We start from the raw sequence: 19,537 nt of genomic DNA on the forward strand, positions 1-19,537 counted from the left end.
TAGCTCACCCATCAACAATGCCCAAGGAGCATCGTCGGTACCCTCATCGTCAGAGACAGACCCTGTTCCAGAGCAGTGTTGACTGCGGGTGTAGCACTTTGACAGGCGTAGCGATTCCATTTTTGTCGACTACATACACAGTTTTCTGAAAGGAAAGCAGGAGGCTTTGGGGTACCCCCCCAGAGGCGTGCGATGAGGAAAGCAGGGAAAAGTACATCAGAGGCTACCGGCTCCACCAAGGTGTTCAATTAGATGCCAGCGAAATCGAATCAAACACCGCCAGGAGACCGGTGTCTCAGCTCTGCCTCAACAGCTTCTGGGGCAAGTTTGCGCAGAGAACTAATATGACAAGAGCCGAGATAGTCAGCGACCCAGAGCAGTTTTTCTGCTTCATGTTTTCAGGACATTACCGTGTCAAGTACTTTGCCTTTCTCAGTGACAAAACCGCTATGGTTCAGTGGAAATACCACGAGCGATGCATCGTACCCCCCGGTATCTGGAACAGTTAGGAGACAGGGTCCTCTGTACCGATACAGTGTGATTTATTCGGTGAAAGAGGGAGAGTCCCCCTTGGAACTGGGTCACTATCTGGGGGATTTGACAGATGAGCTGGGAGGTGACAGCATTCAAGAATACGCTGCCGCTGGTCCCAAAAGTTACACCTACACAACTAGAAATAGTAAAAAGGTAGTGATGCGTATCAAGGGTATCACTCAGCCCCGAGAGTGCAGCGAGCAAGTAAACTTCAATACTGTGAAAGGGTTGGTGGAGGGTTATTTGGATGAATCTAGGGAGAGGAAGGGGGGTGATACATATCCCTCAGCAAAACATCGTTAGGGATAAAAAGAGACTGCTGCTGAAAAATTCAGCATTCCAGGAAAAGTTTAGAGTGGTGTATGACAAAAGACGTCTGTTTAGAAACGGGACGAGCCTCCCTTTCGGATTTTGATTTGAATCGATCATATCACCAAGTTTGTGATGGAGGAAATTAACTTTGATCCTAGACTTATTGCAACTTTTTCATGTCTGGTGGTGGGACCCAGCGGTTGTGGGAAAACCTATTTTGTAAAAAGTGTTTCGGAAAATTAAAAGATGTTGTAAATATTGTACCTGAAAATGTGCAATATTAAATGTGCAATGTGATTTATACTTCCTTTCAACCCATGTATGCTGAACTGCAAAAGATGAATAAAAATATTAAATTTGTAGAAGGTCTGCCTGAGTCTTCTGAAGACGACAACCTGTTTCCTCCCGAGCAGAGTCATTTGATTATTCTGGATGATGTTATTTTTCAGGCCTCTGACCATTCCGAAGTGGTTAGAATTTTCACGCAGTACAGACATCATAGACATATGAGCGTCATGATGCTCACTCAAAATGTATTTCATCGAGGCAAATACAGCCGCACCATCAGTCTAAACAGTAATTATATGGTGCTCTTTAAAAATCCTCGGGATAAATTACAGGTGAATGTATTAGCTCATCAGATCTTTCCGTCCCAAAAAGCGTTTTTTCTGGAAAGTTTTGAAGACGCTGTCAAAGACAGTCACGGCTATTTAATCGTCAAACTCACACCTGCCTGCCCAGAAAGGTACAGACTGAGGACCAGGATACTCCCCGGTCAGTGGCCTACGGTTTACGTTCCAAAACCCACATAAATTCCTCCTCCTCCTCCTCCTCCTGTTGATGATAAAGTACGCGGGGGTTCTGAACGACATTGTCAGCAAGGGGGGCTGGTCCGAGGCCCACACGCTGCAAAATACATCACCCAGCAGATGATGCAAAAGATTTTCCAGCTAATGATTATCCATTTTTTTTAGTTAATAAAAATCCACCAGCGCCTGTCCTTTAGAGTTGATCTCCAAAATGGAATCTTAACAAGCGTACACAAACAGAGTGGTAGTGTGGGGGCAGGGGAACTCTGAATCTCATCTCCAGTCTTAGATTTCCATTGGAAATGGGGGACAAAGCGTCGTTGTCTTCTCCCGAGTTGAAATTTAATACAAACAAAGGGTAACCTGTGTTAAATTCTTGACGGTTGATGCTCAGAGGTAAATCTTTGAGATGCCTCCCAGTGGCCATGAACATGTTGTAAAACTCTCCCTATTTCTTTATATTTATTTCATCTCATGTTGTCTTGGGTGGGGAAGGGGGTGTAGAAAGTGACATCGGAGAAGGGGCATGAATGTAGGGAGTGGGGTGTAGGAAGCGATGTTGGAACAGGGGCGAGGATCAAGTAGGCGGGTGGAGGAAGTGATGTCAGAAAAGGGACGGGGATCAAGTGGGAGGCAAGTAAGAAGTGACATCATAAATGGTGGGGCTCAGGCCACGTGGTCAGACCACATGGTCAGGTGGTCACATGGACAGTCGGGGGTGGGGGGGTGGTTATCAATCATTTTGACAGAAGGGTGTACTCTTACTCTCTTATGAGATCCTTTGGTTAATGCAGTGGTTCCCAAGCTGGGGGGCGTGCCCCCTAGGGGGGGCGCAGTGCCATAGCAGGGGGGGCGCGGGGCGCAAAAAGACTGAATGAATTAATCAATAAATGATATTGCTAGCAAAACATGGAGAAGTTTTTGATGGGACTTTCACGCAAAAGAAAAGCAGAGGATGAAGCATCTCCAAATGTGCTTCCAAAACAATTATCCTCTGTCAAACAACACCATCGGCAGGCGCATCTATATGTCAAAGGACATAGAGGAGCAGCTTAATGATAAGGTGCGTGACAGCCGCTTTTCTCTGCAGATGGATGAAGCCACTGACAGTAAAAAAGACTGTTTATTGATAACTTATATGAGATTCATAGATGGGGATGACATGAGGGAGGAATTGCAGAAGAACTGTTTAAAATCATAGATTCTTACTTGAAAGAGGCCAATCTCGAATGGGAGGACTGTGTGGGGATCTGCACAGACGGGGCGCAGGCTATGGCTGGGAAACGGGGAGGGCTGCAAGCGCTCGTCAAGCGCGTCTCCCCCAATGTGAGGTGGACGCACTGCATGATACACCGCGAAGCGCTGGCGTCTAAACACCTGAGTCCCGAGCTGAAGGATGTTATGACCGACGTCACTGCCACCGTCAACTACATAAAACACGACCTGTCAAAGCCCGCATTTTTGCGACACTGTTTTCCCTTTTTTTAAATTTTTGATGGCGGGGGGGAGAGGGGGGGGGGGGGGGGGAATTTTCTTATGTACCAAAGGGGGGGCCCAGCAGAGAAAGTTTGGGAACCACTGGGTTAATGCATCTGTGCACATTTATTTATTTATTTCCCTTATCAATAAAATCTCTGCCTGAGATCATCTCTCCTCTATATGTCAGACATGCTGCTGTCAGTCAGGAGAGATTCAGATATTTGTTTGTACCAAACCTCATTCAACCTCTGATATTTTCTCTTTTTCTTTGGAGATGACATCACATTAAATGTATTCTTTCAATAACTTTCACTAAATTTTAAAACACATCATGTGCTTTAACCTCCAGATGATATTGAACTGCTTTATTCTCGAATGCAACCCTTTTAACTTATCAGGCTCAGCACTGAACCACATTACTTTCATTATTTTTCTGGTTTCTATGAACAAGTGAAGGATCATCAGATGTGACAAATTTAATGTGACTCCTGCTGCAGGAGGTTGTTAAAAGGATGAGACAGAGAGAGAAAAACCAAAAGCTAATATCAGAGTGTGGAAGTACAAACATGGTGTGGACGTCAGTTTTTTTTAGAACAGCCTGCTCCAGACAGACAGACATCATTCACCATGTCACACTCCTTCCATTTCATAGTGATTGGTTTAACTGTTCTTCAAGGGAAGTTCAGTGACTTGGAAATTCTCTTGTAATCAGCCACTAATTTCTGCTTTTCAATCCCATTTTCTCAGAGACACTCAGTGTTGTTCTGTCTTCATGGTGGAGAGTTTCTCTGCTCACTCAGCAAAAGCTGGATCCTCCAGATGCAGGTGTATTTATACTACAATCACCTGAAAGCCCTTGGCTGCACACAGGTGATCTCCATTTATCTAATTATGTGACTTTTCAAACCAACTGGCTTCACCACTGATGATTTAGATGTGTCCTGACTGTTTTACATTAATAATGAATTCAGATCACATTATTGAGATCTGTTTAACTTTGTCATTAAATGGACTTTTTTTCTGTTTGCGAGTGTCAAAAAAAAATTAAATTAAATTAAATTCCCTTTGATTCATTGTTATGTTGTTGTACAACACTGAATCAAAGGGAATTTAATTTAATTTCCAAGCAGGTGAAACACCTGCACTTTAAATCAACAGCTACACAATGACAAACATTTAACAGAAAAAAAGAAGAAGAAAAGTATTAATCCATTTAGATAAGAAATGATAGATTTTAGTGACACTTTCCAAAGTAAGCGAGTTCTCTCTCACACACTCCTTCTCTCTCTGTTCTGGCCTCTTAAATAAAGCTTGATTAGCAGTGGCAGTTATTTCTATGGTAATTCACAAAAGAAACACATCACACATACTTAGGATTCAGTAGAATGGAAATGAGATTTGTTCTGTGACTCAAAATGTGTGTGTGTGTTTCACCTAAATTCACATTATACTGATATCTCATGGACTCAGTGGAGGATTTTAAGACGTGTGAAATCTCTTGGTGACACAGATTTGTCATGAAGCTGGAAATCAGATTTCTAGCCATGAACAGGGCTCAGTAAACTAGACTTTATGTCTGGTTCAGTGTAGCTGCCTGACAAGTTCTCCACTTGTTAAATGAAGTGATTCAGTTACACTGACATTAAACAGCTGTGAGCTTCAGCCAATGGGATGTGAAGAGGAAGCAGCAGATGAAACACTGCTCTTAAGGCGAGTGACATACAGTGGCTACAGGAAGTATTCAGACCCCTTCAGGTTTTGCAGACGTCACTGTTGTAGATTTAATTTTAAATAGATAAAATCAGCATTTTGTTAATCATTCAGTATAGATTGAAAATGGGCCTGATTCACATTTGGTTAATTATCTATTTGAAATTTATTTGCTTTTATCACTTAACAATAGGATGAAAAGATACAGCACAGAAACTTCTCTCATCACCATCTTTTAGTGGAGAGCGTGGTACAAAGTCATGTTAGGAGCCGACAGTCTCTCCCTCCTTCCTCGTGTTTCTGCGAGAACCTCCCTAGTGTTTCTTGTTTGTCCCCTGTTTGTCTGTATTCTTGTCTGTGTGTGTATAGGCCTGGGTGTGGTTGACTTACTTTGGGTTTCCCTCCAGAGCTCCTGCTCACCTGTCTGCAATCACCTCATCAGCCACACCCTCAGCCTGCAGTGTATTAACACCACTTCTTCTCTCCACACCATGTTGTCAGTTCACAGTAGTGTTAATACTCCTGTTAATGATAATGTTTGATGTGTGCAGGTGGATAAAGCTCAGTGTTGATTAAACTGAAGAGTGATAAACTGGCTATAAAACTAAGTGACTGACTAATAACCAGAGATTACAACATCCTGAAGAAATATTTCAGTGTGACAATGAAAACAAGAACCATGGACATCGATATCTGCCTTTTTCCAAAGAACTCAGTCTTTACTACAACAGTCTGTCACAGAAACACACTCTGCTGCACAGCACAGTCTAATCCACTGCACTGCTTTCTCCAGCAGACAAACAGAGACTCTTCCTCCAGCTGAGAGGTGACATTCCACACATCAAATGTGTTTTCATCAAGAGACACAAACAAGTTCCTGTCCACACCTCCAATCTCTCAGCTGAAGAAAAACATTGCTGAAAGGATTTTGTCAAACACAGATTTGCCATCAAACGACTGAAGGCAAAAAGTGACTTTTAAATGTAGAAAATTAATCAGGATTAATGTTGTGTGAGTGTTAAACCCACTTTACAGTGTGAGCTTGATAAGAGACTTCTTGCACAGCTTCTGCTGTTAAACTCAAAGATCCATGCCTTTGTCTCCTCCAGGCTTGACTACTGTAACACACTACGCATCAGGATCCCTGGCAAGAGTCTTCAAAAACTTCAATATATACAAAACAGTGCTGCCAGGATCCTTATGAGAGTGAGAAAACATGAACACATCACACCCATCCTCAAATCCCTTCACTGGCTCCCCATCTCCTCCAGAATTCAATATAAAATATCCATTCTCACACATCAGTGCATCCATGGCAACGCCCCGGTCTACCTCAAAGAACTCCTCACTCAGCAAGCGTCATCCCGCAATCTCCGTTCCACCAACAGCAACATCCTCCATACCCCCAGAACTAAGCTACGGTCAATGGGAGATCGAGCTTTCTGCTCAGCTGCCCCCCGCCTCTGGAACTCCCTTCCAGACCATCTGAGGGCCCCACAGAGTGTGGCTTCTTTTAAAAAGGCCTTGAAGACCTTTCTCTTCAAGAAAGCATTTTAAACTTGTTTATGTTATTGTTTTATAATTGTTTTTGATTATGCTCTTTTAATTTTGTAGCACTTTGAGATTTGCTTTTAAATGAAAAGTGCAATATAAATAAAATGCATTATTATTATTATTAACTAATGTGGATGTTAACTCATTTTCTGATAATATCTTCAGTTAAAACACAATCACATGAGCTGCAGCCAAACCACAGGCTCCCAGACTCATCACTCTGCCTCCACAAAGGCTCTAAATCTAGTCACAAACTGCTTCAGTCAAAGAGAGAGAAACAAATAAATAAAACAATTAGAAAACCAGATGAAATTCAAGAGAGGAGCAGATATAGAACACAAGTGTAAACAGAAAATACTACGTTACCTAAAAACCTGTCTGAACAGATGGATTTGTATCTGCTTTGTGAAAGAGTCCACAGAGTCCACACACCTCAGACTTACTGGGAGATTATTCCAAAGTTTAGAGGCTGCAAACTGGAAAGCACAATCTTCCTGAGTCTTAAAACATGTCTGAGGTACATTTAGAAAGTCCTGACCTAAGAGATCAGCTCATGGTGTGGGGGTGCAGAAGGTCCATGGTATACTGTGGAGCCTGGACATGTAACAGTCACTTCTGCACAATGAACTTCAGTGGTGGTGGTTTTGAAATTTAAATTTTTTGAAGTCAGCACATTATACAGGGACAGTGATACACCTGGATGTGTTTCATCCAAAATAAAAATACTACCTTCATCAATTAATACTGTATGTCAGCTTTCAGGGAGTCTGAAGACGCCAACCACCAACAGTGTGAGCTGCACACTGAATGTGATATTTCAGTGTTCTTTGAATTAAACATTGTGATTTTTGAAGTGCTCATATTAAAATGTGAAGTTGAAGGACCTGGAAAAGTTCAATTCAAATAGGATTTTCCATTGTGTTGGTTGTAGTCACATCAAGTCATGATGTGAATGGTCGCTAACACTCAAACTGAGCTGGAACAGTGAAAAAAGTCTTTTTCCACTTTACAGCACAGCAAATGAAGTTGTTGATCTGAGCTTCTACTAAAGCACCAACTCACTGATAACTACAATCAATATTCCTACAACTTTTTCCCAGTAAAGCAGGAAAAGTTTGGTTTGAATCATCAGTAACATAACACAGCTCTGATATGGCTGTAATTGATCAGTAAACAGTGGCATAAGGCTGATATCCCAAAGTACAAACAAGAGCACAGGAGTGAGACTAAACTCCAAACTGTAGAGACTGAGGTAGAAGCTGCAAAAGTCCTGAGAGCTGAAAACAGAGAGACGTTTTAGAACAGAGCTTTCTCTCTAATCTTCAGCATAGATACACAAGTTTAGCTACTGAAGACACAGCTAAGGAGAGGAGAATGTTAAGAGTTGGCAATGGCCGGCTGTGTTACCAAGCCGGGTCACAGCAGCAGTGCAGCCATCCCCTACTACCCTGGAACATTGTGTTCCCAGAATGCAGGTTTACTTGTGGTTCCTAAAGTCTCCAATAGAGAGAATGGGAGGCAGAGCCCTCAGATATCAGGCTCCTCTACTGTGGAACCATCTACTAGTTTGGGTCTTGGAGGCAGACGCCCTCTCCATGTTTAAGAGGAGGCTTCAAACTTTCCCTTTTGATGAACCTTATTGTCAGAGCTGAGTAAGGCTTTCCTGAATGAGCCACTAGTTATACTGCTATAGGTCTACACTGCTGGAAGACTTCACATGATGCACTGATTTCCTCTCTCCTCCTCTCCCTCTCCATCTGTACACATTCATATCCCATTAATGTATGTTACTAACTGCAGAGTCTGGATCTGTGGTTGCAGGCAAACTACTGTTCCACATGCAAAGCACTGGTGGTTGATCTTCAACATAAATGATAAAAAGACTTGGAGGACGCCTGTTTCAACTATATAAGTCAGACTGCTGAAGCCTCATGTTTGCTTCTTTTGAACTTTGGAAGTCCCTTTTACACAGGACATGGACTGTGGATTTTATGCTCCATCATTTAGGAGGATCCAAAGCAACAACCACAAATGATTTCAATTTACATAAAAGCCTGTGAATGTTTTTGAACATTTGAAGATTAAAAGACAAACTTGAAAAAAATAGGCACCTTTCCTTTAACATGAACCAAAAATGGAAACCTAAGTTGACAATAGGAAAATCTCACAGATACAATCAGCATAAATAAACTGAACATGTACTGAAACCTTTGGGCTGAAGTTCTTGTGTGATTAGACATCATGTTAATTTAACAAACACATCCCACTGAACTGAAACACTGACATCAACTAAAAAAGGTTTTGACTTACTGAAAACCTTGGAGGTGATCTGGACTTTCCTGTAGTTTCCTCTTGTCCTTGTAACAGCAGTAGCTCCTCCCTTCCTTGTCAATAATTGTGCAGAAATATCTGAGTGCTTCTTTCTTCCTAAATCATGAGCAAGTCCTGTCCAGTCCAACTGTTTCTGCTCCTGTTTGACTTCTGAACTTGTCTCTGGCTGTGTGTCCACTTACTGCAGCCTGTGACATCAGACTGTAGAATGTTGATACATCAAAGGCATCAGAGGACAAACTCTCTCTCTCTCTCTCTCTCTCTCTCTCACACACACACACACACACACACACACACACACACATTGTTGTCTTAATATAGTTATGAGGACACATCATAACTGAAAGCCTAACTCTAACCAAACATAACCCATAATAATGATATTCAATCTTCTAAAAAATACCAAATGAATTACAACAATCATCACTCAGGACCATTCAGCTGGGTTGGTGAATTCAGCACCAAGGACAGCAGCAGCTGAACTGTACACAACTACATGTACTAACACACAGCAAATTCACAAAGTACTAAAATCTGGAGTCAGACAAAAAAGTGTGAAAGAGTTACATTTCTGGAGTTTATTGTATAACTCTGACTACAGTTTGTGTTAAGGTGTACACCCAGGCCGAGTTGAATTTTGGAGTTTATTCCCTGGTGTTCAGGATCTGGTTTTAACTCTGTCCCTGGAGTTCACGACGCATTTTATCGCGGCATGAGCAGCACAAGGAACGTCGTCACAAGGCTGGTAAGAGCATGATTTTTATCAGAAAGTTCTTTAAATGTGTGATATTTTGTCATTGTTCTCACTTTATCTACTTACATAGTACCGCTAATGACTGCGAACTTGATGTTGAACGTAACCCCATTGCTTTTACTCCATTATTTAGAGCAAGTAGCTCCCGCAGCATTAGTTAGCTAACTGTCCTTAGCTGCCATTGTGGAGCTGTTAGCTTTCACTCAAACGTTAATGTCGGCCATACTGTCTGTGGCGTGTGATGTGTCTGTATGACGGTAATGACAAACTGTTTGATAAGCTTCACAAATTAATGACGACGCGCATCTTGAAGGTAATTAATACTGTTTTGGAAATAACCATCCAACAATGCAACCGCATGTTGGTGTTTTAAGAGAATAATTTCCGGCTCAACGGCGCAGACGCAGCTGAAAAGTCAGTGTTGGCTAGCATGCTAACAGTTGAGCTTATAAACTGTAGCCTTGCTGTTTTGAACAGCGGTGAGAAACGTGCATTTTGAACCTGGCTGATCGTTCAGACCTGACAGAATATGTGACCCTCACTACTTGTGGTAAGCAGAGTTATAGGTAATGGTAATGTTTTGTCTTGAGACAGGTAATATCCAGCCAGGTCTGTGATATAGTTTTAATGTGCTGGACTTTAGATTTTATTTGCCTTATACTTGTGTGTGTGTGATCTTCAGATCTAAGTGTCCTGCAGCAAGGGTGTGAAGGCTCCTCCTCTCCAAGTCTGACAGATACACTGTCAGTCTCAAGCACTTTAAGCAGAGACACAAGTGATTCTGGATGCCAGCCTTTGATGGACAGTGTCCTTGAAGAAAATGTAATTAATTTTTTTTTTTTTATAATGTTTTCTTATTTAGAATGTGGAGCAAATTCAAAACCAGCAGTGATGACTGTGATTAAAGAGTATGAAGAGACTGGAAGTTTGAAATATTCCACCACACGGTTACTGGTTAATATTATTATCGCTCACATGCATGGAAAAGAAGGGTAAGAGGCTTCAACTTAATCCTGTATCCTTTTATAAAAACAGACAAAAATTGTAAGAGATTTTTTTCCCTCTTGCAGGAGAGCTGTTAGTAAAGCAACAAAAGAGTTTCGGGATTGTTTCACTTTTCCCATCTTTGAAAGACCCATACTCCAAAAATGATATGTAAGTTTAACTCCCTTGTTTGCATATAAGCAACATACAGTATTTGTTCTTGAGACACCTGTTTTTCTTTCAGGAACTTCTATGATATTCAAAGCAACAAAGGCCCTAACCCTTTCTTGAGTGGCGCATGAAGACAAATCCAGAACCACCTCTTCATCCCAGAGTAGAGTGGAGCTAAAAGGAGGTCCCACATCATCCAGAACATATGATGATCAGCCAATCAGAGATGAAGGCATGGAAGCCATATCTCTCCTTCACCACACAACTGATCCTGACTTAGTGTTTCAGAGGATGAGAGAAACCTTCTACTACCATCAGCAGATTCTTCATGACTCACAGTGGTCAGCTGATTTATTACACACGTTTCCACATTTCTTGGATGTCATGGGACTGGTTAGTGTTAAATACATTTTTTAAGTAAAAATATTGGTTTATTTTAAACATTTGAAAATGTTGTTTTTCTCTTTTTATTTAGATTTTGCAAGACTTCTCACTGATGTTTGGAGCAGAGGTTGCTTCAAGGTTCCTTGAAAAATGGAACAGCAGTTTTAAAGATAAAGTTATCAAGGAGGCAGGAACCTGAAAGAGACGTCTCTCTTAAAACAACAACTGAAAGCTGCTCTGAATGAAGGATCTGACACTGCTGATGAAGCAGGTACAGTTATCATCAGAATAGTAATGCAGTTATGTGAGTCGTCCAACAGTCATCAGTTTATTGTGTTTATTGATTTATTTTACAAAAGCATCTCTGAGTCTAAATAGGCCACTTAAGTCTGCAGTTAAGATTCAGTGTGAGGGCTGAACATTGCTTTGCTCTCCAGCACAGATTTATAATGACTGGGCCATTAATAGTTGTTATATGTGTAAATGTTTAAGATCATAGTAAAACCATTAGAACAATGCACAGAGCAATATCATAAACACACTACTTAATATATATAATGAGTGTAAAAGTACTTTTCACTCTGTCCCCAGAGTGGGACAGCAACATGGCTTTCTCTTCTGGTGCTGCTTCATCTTCTCACTCCACAACCAGCTGGAAGAAAGCGTCCCACAAAGATCAGCGTCGGAGAGGCAACGGATCATCTGGTAAAATTTCAGAAGGTTTGTCAAAACTTCCAAATACTGTAGATGTTGCTGAGTTTTAGAAACACATTTCTGTAAACATATTTCTCTTGTTTCAGTCATCCCAAAGCCTTGAGGATCATCTCCTGACCACTGAAGGAACCCATCAGCCATATCTTCTTACCACAGAAACTTCAAAGACCCAGGTTTTCACCTTTTATATTGTCTTGGACAAAAAGCTTCTGTCATGTCAGTCATGTATATCCTTTGGTGCTTTTGATGAGCTGTTCAAGTCACATTTTGTTTTCGGTGTGAAGTATGATGACGCTCTCTCCAGCCTGTACACATTTTTGCAGACAACTCTGTACAATATTGATACAACTGAAGAATCTCCCAGAGTAAAAGAGCTCAGAGCAAAGCTGTTAAACAAACCATAAGTAGCTTATTTAGCCAAAATGTTGAGATGTTTCCTCTGTAATTCATCCTTTGGTTCAGTGTTGCTTTTGTTCAGGAACCTCAAATGAATTCATGCCATGTATCCAGGTAAAAGTCTCTCTAGTTATTGTAGATTCAGGAGACATCTCATTAAGATACACAGCTCCATTGATAACACAAGTGTGTCTAACCAGATCCCTTTCAACAACGACACAGAGACAGTAAACAATTCTCAGTCTGTAACTGATGAAATACTTCATCTCATTTCCAAAATACTGAAGCAGCTCCTTCAGGTTCTACTCACAACAAAGACATGTGTGCTTCAGTTATAGCCAAGCTTTTGGGGAGTGGTGAACCAAATACTGTAGTTCTTTCTACAACTGAAAATTTAGAGGAATTTATCAAGCAGCTATCACTGGGAATGCCTGTCCTTAAAAACAGTTGAGTCTGGTCCAGTTAAAATGTGTTCAGTTGAAACACTGGATTTCTCTGAAGATATAACAGCATCTCTTCACCTTGATTGTGAAGCCATCGTCTGTGTCACACAGTGGGTGAAATGCTGTGGAGCTGAGTATCGTGTTGGACTCTTTGTGTGCACTGGTACTGATGAAAACATGAACCATTGTTCAGCAAAATAACATCAATCATTTTGCACAAAGTGTTTTTTGTTTTGATTGAACATGAAACTTGTTTCCATGATCACTTCCATGCTTTCCAAGTGAGTGACACTACACAGAGTGAACTGATTCTAGAAAGGGAGAGATTAAGATATTTCAAATGGTTTGATGCTCAGATGTCATATGGTTGTGATTCATAATGTTATGTTGTATCATAGAGTTGTATAATCTGATTTCTAATCTGAATTTAATGAGTTCTCTTACTGTTTTATACTTGAACTGTAAAGTGAGTAGTCGTCTACCTCAAGTTACACAATGCACCACAGAGAAATGTGTCAGTTTTTTATCCATTTGCAGACATTTTATTATGCAGTAATGTGTTGTTTACAGTGTTTTGTACAACTTCACAAATGTTTTTCATTGACATTATTTGCTGCCTGTGTGCTGTTCAATTTTTAAGAGTTTTAAGACAGCAATTAATTCAAAGTGTCATGTATTGAATTTTTAAATGTATTTGCACAAATAACAGCAAAAAAATCATCAGGATGGTGTTTGGTGGTTATTTTCCCATAAAACTAAATAATATAATAATGAATAAATTCTAACTCTAAAAGGTGTAAATAAAACACATTTTGAGTGTTAGGTGTCAAAACTGGAGAAGAGTTTATATCAAAATTAACTAAATTTTAGAGTCACACTCAGTGAGGGATGAGTATTTTAACACCAGGAGGAGTTCAAGTTAACTCTGTTTCAGTGTTAAAAATTCAGCTCCAGGAACAGAGTTATTTTAACTCTGCCACAGAGTTTATTCGATGGTCACACATGTTCACTCAGACTGAGCTGATTTTAACTCACAGAGAGTTTATTCCAGAGGCTAAAATTAGCTGTGTGTGCAGTATTTCCAGCTTTACACATGAACTTCTACAAAAATAAACACTTCTGTAGTGATGAAGAAAAGTGTCCATGTAACATTTAGGGCTTGACCATGGTTCCTGGCCCCTAAACAGAGGAGGAGCAGAGAAAATGTGGGCCAATAGGAGCTGTTTTAGGGTACTGAGTAAAGTTGATCATTTTGAATCTGATTTCCAGAAATGTCACCTCTATATTGTTTCCAAACCTCTTTGCACTCACCCCACCAGGGATGGGAGCTAACGCACTTCAGTCGCATATGCAATCGACTAAACATAAAAATGGAATGTGCGGTCGGCGAGAGCAGTTAACTCTACCACTCTCAACTTTCTGTGCTGCTGCACCACCACCACCACCGCAAACTACTGCCACGGTACAAGCCAACGTTACGGCTCCAGCAACTACGTCTGACCCGCGGGTGACTATGGGCGCCACACCCAACGCTGCGCGTGGAGGCTCTGTGGTGTCTAAACACTGCAGTTAAACACCACTCATTGAACTCCAACGAAGGAATGTTTCCCGACTCTGACATCGCGTCATTCACGTGTGGTAAAGACAAAACCGGGTACATTTTCAGATTTGGATTAGCATCGTTCTTCAAAAAACAACTTATTGATGGCATCAACAAGGCTGGGCCATTCGTGTTGATGTTTGATGAGAGCCTCAATCAGGCGTCAAAGAAAAAACAGCTTGACATCCATGTTCGATACTGGAAGGATGGCTGTGTCCAATCCAGATACTTTGGATCTCAGTTCTTGGGACATGGAAGGGCTGATGATGACATCAAGGTAAGTTAATATTCATGTTTTTGCTATATAGGCCTACTTAGACAGCGTCCTGTGGTCACTCATTTGAAGAGTTATTTATTCACAAAGATTTTAGGTATTATAGGGCAATGTTGGCAAATTTATTGTTAGCCACACAAAAGGATTAAATTGGCCAAATGCCTGCAGTTACTTGAATGCAACCTGTAGGCCTACCTGCATTTATTAACCTGTGGGGTATAGCTCCAAGGTACAAGAAAAAAACATGTTTTTAGTATTTTGTTCAATAACCTATCACAGTTATAGACATGTAATATTTGGCTCAAGTTTTGCTGTTGGAAAAAACACCACAAAATAACTTAAAATACCAGCTAATACTTGAAATCAAATGTGTATGCAGTAATGCTTCTCCTTAGCCCCAAGTGCCAAGCTTTGCGAATGTTGAGATCTATTTTACTGTATCTGAATGATTATTTTTAACAGACTTTCTCCTGTGTTGATTCACAGGAATGTGTTACACAGCTGAATATGAGGGAACTACTATCAGTTGGCATGGATGGCCTCAGTGTGAATTTCAAATTGGTGGATCTTCTCCAGAAAGAGCATGCAGAGCTCTAAGGAGGTGCTCAGGTTGTCACTGTTGGAAGCTGTGGACTTCACACCCTCCACAATGCTTTAAAGGCAGGCTTTACTGTGTGGCAGTTGGAAAAACTTCTGCGAGTCATGCACTTCCTCTTTCATAATGTTCCTGCCAGGAGAGAAGACTTCACAAGCCTGACAGGGTCCTCCTGCTTTCCCTTACCATTTTGTGGCCATAGATGGGTCACTCAGAAGGAGATACAAAGAGAAAAAAGAGGAACTGGTTAAAATGGAGAAAACTATTAAAGAAAAGGCCATGCAATTAAGACACTTTCCATAAGATTCTTTTGCTCATGAGTTCATATTAGGGCTATAGCACAGGTTTATGTTAAAATCAAGTAATAGCAGTCCACCAGTTCAAGTAGTGGATGCCAGTTTGTGAAGTGATATCAGCAAGAGTTCATATAGCAGATGCCAGCTTGTAATGCGTCAGCAGTTCGTGCAGTGAATGCCTGCTGGAACTGTACTCTGCACATTTTATGTAGTTTGTTTTATTTTTATTCACAAAGTGAAATAAATGTGTGCAATATGAAGTCAACATCAGTGAGTTTCTAAATCTATTCTGTTGTGTATAGTGTTGTATATGTCAAAATCTGTGTCAACATTAATAAGGACGCTGATTAACACTTGCAACTCTGTCATGATGGTTTTAAAAGAAAATCCGAAGGTAGGAAAAAAAAAGGTATTAAAAGGTATTAAATTTAACTTAAGGATTGCTGTATATACCCTGTGGATGTCCGTGGAGGTAAGTTGCTGTTCCATTATGCAAATGTAATGTTATTTATACCATAATCAGACCATTCTGTTCATCTTTCTATTCTTTGGTGGGTTTCACTCTCGCCCTCTTCAATGCACTCCCATCCCTTTTCTCCTCACCAACTTCACCACCAAAGAAGCTTGGAAATAGCTGAGTTACTTCTTCATATCCTGAAGGGAAGAACATTTTTGTGTTGATTCCTTACTGTCCTTTTTGAAGTGTGTTTTATTTTCTCACATTGTTGTGCATGTTCACGTTTAACAATACACCTAAGTTCACACAGATATGACCTAATTTATGCAAAAAAGGGGAAAACAGAAGTGCCTCTAGTGTCCCTCAGATGGTGTTCATAGAAAGGAATACCATAAAAATGTTTCAAAACCTTAATTCATTCGTTCATTCCACAAACATTCAAAATATACCACCTTGCATCAGCTTGTATTAATTTTTAATCCATCCTAAATTCCTCCACCTTGATCAGTCAAACAAATGTTTTTTTAAACATGTTCCCTGCTGCCCCATTGTCAACTAATTCCTGTTCATTTCTTCTGATAGTAAATCAGTTTGAGTTTTTAAACCTGAATTTAATTTAAGAGTGCTTGAGTCATTGGTTGCAGCCTGATCATTTAATCTAAAAATGATTTTTATAATGATCATACACTTTCAATACATTTTTATGTCTTCTCATTCTTTACATTGTTCTTTTTATTCTGTTCCAGTCAGGTGAAGACCCTGTCCTGCACCTGGAGAAACGTCCTCTCTCCTCCCCAGTGCTGCTCTATGATGGATCAACCACCATCATGGCTGTGGGTAACGTACCTGTGACCACCCTCCTGCAGGAACATTTCTCAGAAGAGATGCTGCTGTTAATGGCATACTACTACACATTGCACTTAACATACCCAAAATGAGTTACAGAGCTCCTCTCTGTTATTCAGAGGCAATTGGCGACACCATCCACAATCAAGATGCCACTAGTGCACACAAGAAAGCAATCTTCATTGAGAAGTAGCTGTCAAGCAGTATTTTGTCAGGTCAGTTGTTCTTGTTACTGTTCGCGCTGCCTTACAATAGTTTTGTGTATTCTGCTTATTACAGTGTCACTTGGTTATTTGCTTAAATTACACAGGGGTTCCAACAGATGTTGAGTTTTACCTCATCAAGGTCTGTATTTCAAAGTATACTTTCATTGAAAAATGCTGATACATAACTGAGAGGGCTGAGAATTAGTTTTTCTTTTTGTGGATTATGGAAAAATGATATTCAAATGTCTTTATTGTAAAGATTGATTGATTGTAAGAATGCATAGCAACCCTAACTCACTGCTGATGATGCTGAGTGTTAAATAAATGTTGACAGCTCTTATAAGCCATTCTGTTTGGGATTTCTGTAGAAACCGTTAAGATATATATATATATTCTAAAAAATAAGGACAAGTTTTAGGTTTTAAGGTTTAGTTTTAAGATGAAGTAAGCCTTGTTTCAAGATAAACCAACTTGGATTAAGACAGAGCTTAGTCATTCTTCACGAAGTATTTTTTCTCTATATCTAAAATATTTTTTAAGCTAATCTTCAGTTTAATTTGCTAAAACTAAAAACAAAATATGTATTTGCTTATATTTAGTATATTTCACATATTTTGGGTTACATTTTAAGTAATCTCATCTTAAAACCAGCATTTTCTGCTTATTTGAAGCCTTCTGAATCCCTCTTTAGACATGCTTATTTCTAGATTTAACAATCTTAATTCAAGAAATCCTGTCAAGTGAAATGATCTTGCTGCATGGAAAGATAATTTCACTTGTTTTGAGTACCTTTTCCCTCAGATTTAGTGCTTTTACCTTGTTTTCAGACACCCCTTTTTTGCAGCATGCTGCATCTCCCTGCACAAATTCTTTCTCTGGGCCCTTTGATAAGGCATATGTGCATGAGATTTGAATCAAAGCACTCTTTTTTCAGTGGTCACCCAAATTGATTTTTAAAAATGTTTGTAAGTCACTTGTGAACCATAATCAGCTTTTTAAATGTTGTCAAAATAAAACCGGTGATTGGGAATTTATGGCAAACAACATGCTGTCAAAGTAAATTGGCTTATTCTCAATGGGAACAAGTACATCAGTGACAGGTCTCTAATTATCACCAATGCAAATGAGACAGTGCCTGTCTTTGAACTTATAAAAAAACATTTATGCGGTGGACAGTTCCTTATATTTTGAATACCAGCTTTATGTGGCTGTGGGTTGGAACAGAGATCTTTTAGCATATGAAATTGCTGTACCTAATCTTGCCCAGGCAACTGAGTTGATAGATGCTGAAAAGCGACTTGATCATACATATTACCCAGTCAGTTTCAAAAGCTGTGTGTATGTTTTAACAAAATACAACAATGATGTCATTGCACTTAAAAATTGAAATGAATAACCATACTTTAAAAGGGGAAGATGTGATGAGATAGCTGTAATGGCTGTGATTTGTTATTGTCTTTGTTGTAATAATAACACACAATAATTACTACATGTAATGTTACACAAGTACAGCTTTGTAAATAAATGTGTTTATGTGGAACAACACCACCACTTAATTTACATGTTAACTCATTTTAGGCTTTGTTTACTTTGTAAGGAAAAAGAAGACGAATACTCTCAAAACAATATTAATTATCTTACGCATTTTACTCTTGCATAGTATATAATTCGCAAAACAAGATCAAAAACACTTTTTGGCTAGATATAAGATTGTAACTCTTAGTTAGATCATTTTTGCAGTGTATACAGTAAACAATCATCACAATCATTTCAAGTTTCCATCATATTATTCCTGAGATAATATGAAACATTTCCAAATCAGCACTTCAGGAGCTTTGGCACCTTCTAGAGGCAGTTAGTGGAAAGAAGCTCAGGTGAAGAGCAGATTTCATTGTTGACTCTCTTTAATATCACACTTTGTGAATGTGTTCCTCTTCTGCTCTCAGCTTTCTTACCCTGGACTTCATCTGTCAGCCAGTGATGATGTTTAACCCAGCACATGCTTCATGGTTCACTTCTGTTTATCTGAACATCTCAGCTGCCATCCCTGGTGGGGTGAGTGCAAAGAGGTTTGGAAACAATATAGAGATGACGTTTCTGGAAATCAGATTCAAAATGATCAGCTTTACTCAGTACTAGAGATAGACCGATTTTTCAGATCATTAGTAGTCAAGGAGGCTGATAACCAATATTTGGAGCCGGTATTCATTTGCAGTAAAAGTGAAAATATTGGCGTCAAAACTTTGAATAACTCCAACACTTAACTTTGTTTAAATGGCTTTAAGCATATGTTTATTAAACAGCTTTTCAGATTTGCAACACATTAAAGGTTGCTTTTTTTTTTTTCTCAGACAACAGACATCTTTGTTTTAAAATTCTAACAAAAAGTGCAGGGAGTTCCCAGGGTCAGCAGCATCTTTTATAAAGTTAACTGAATATTAAATTTATAAAAGATTAAAGAGATTTAAATAAACTAAATAAATAAATAAATAGCTTCCTGAAATTTTATAAAGTAAATAAAACAAAGTTAAATAAAAATTTGCACGGAAATGTGACACTCAAATCAATTAGTAGTCCCAGCTGAGCAGCACCAGACTGTGGTGTTAAAAGCAGAGTTAAAAGAGTTGTTCAGCGTGCTCTCCAGTGAGATGGCTTCTCTTGCTCTCCTAAATTGCAGAGACTTCACTG

Source organism: Toxotes jaculatrix, chromosome 12 (genome assembly GCF_017976425.1).
Source record: "Toxotes jaculatrix isolate fToxJac2 chromosome 12, fToxJac2.pri, whole genome shotgun sequence".
NCBI classification, from domain to species: domain Eukaryota; kingdom Metazoa; phylum Chordata; class Actinopteri; family Toxotidae; genus Toxotes; species Toxotes jaculatrix.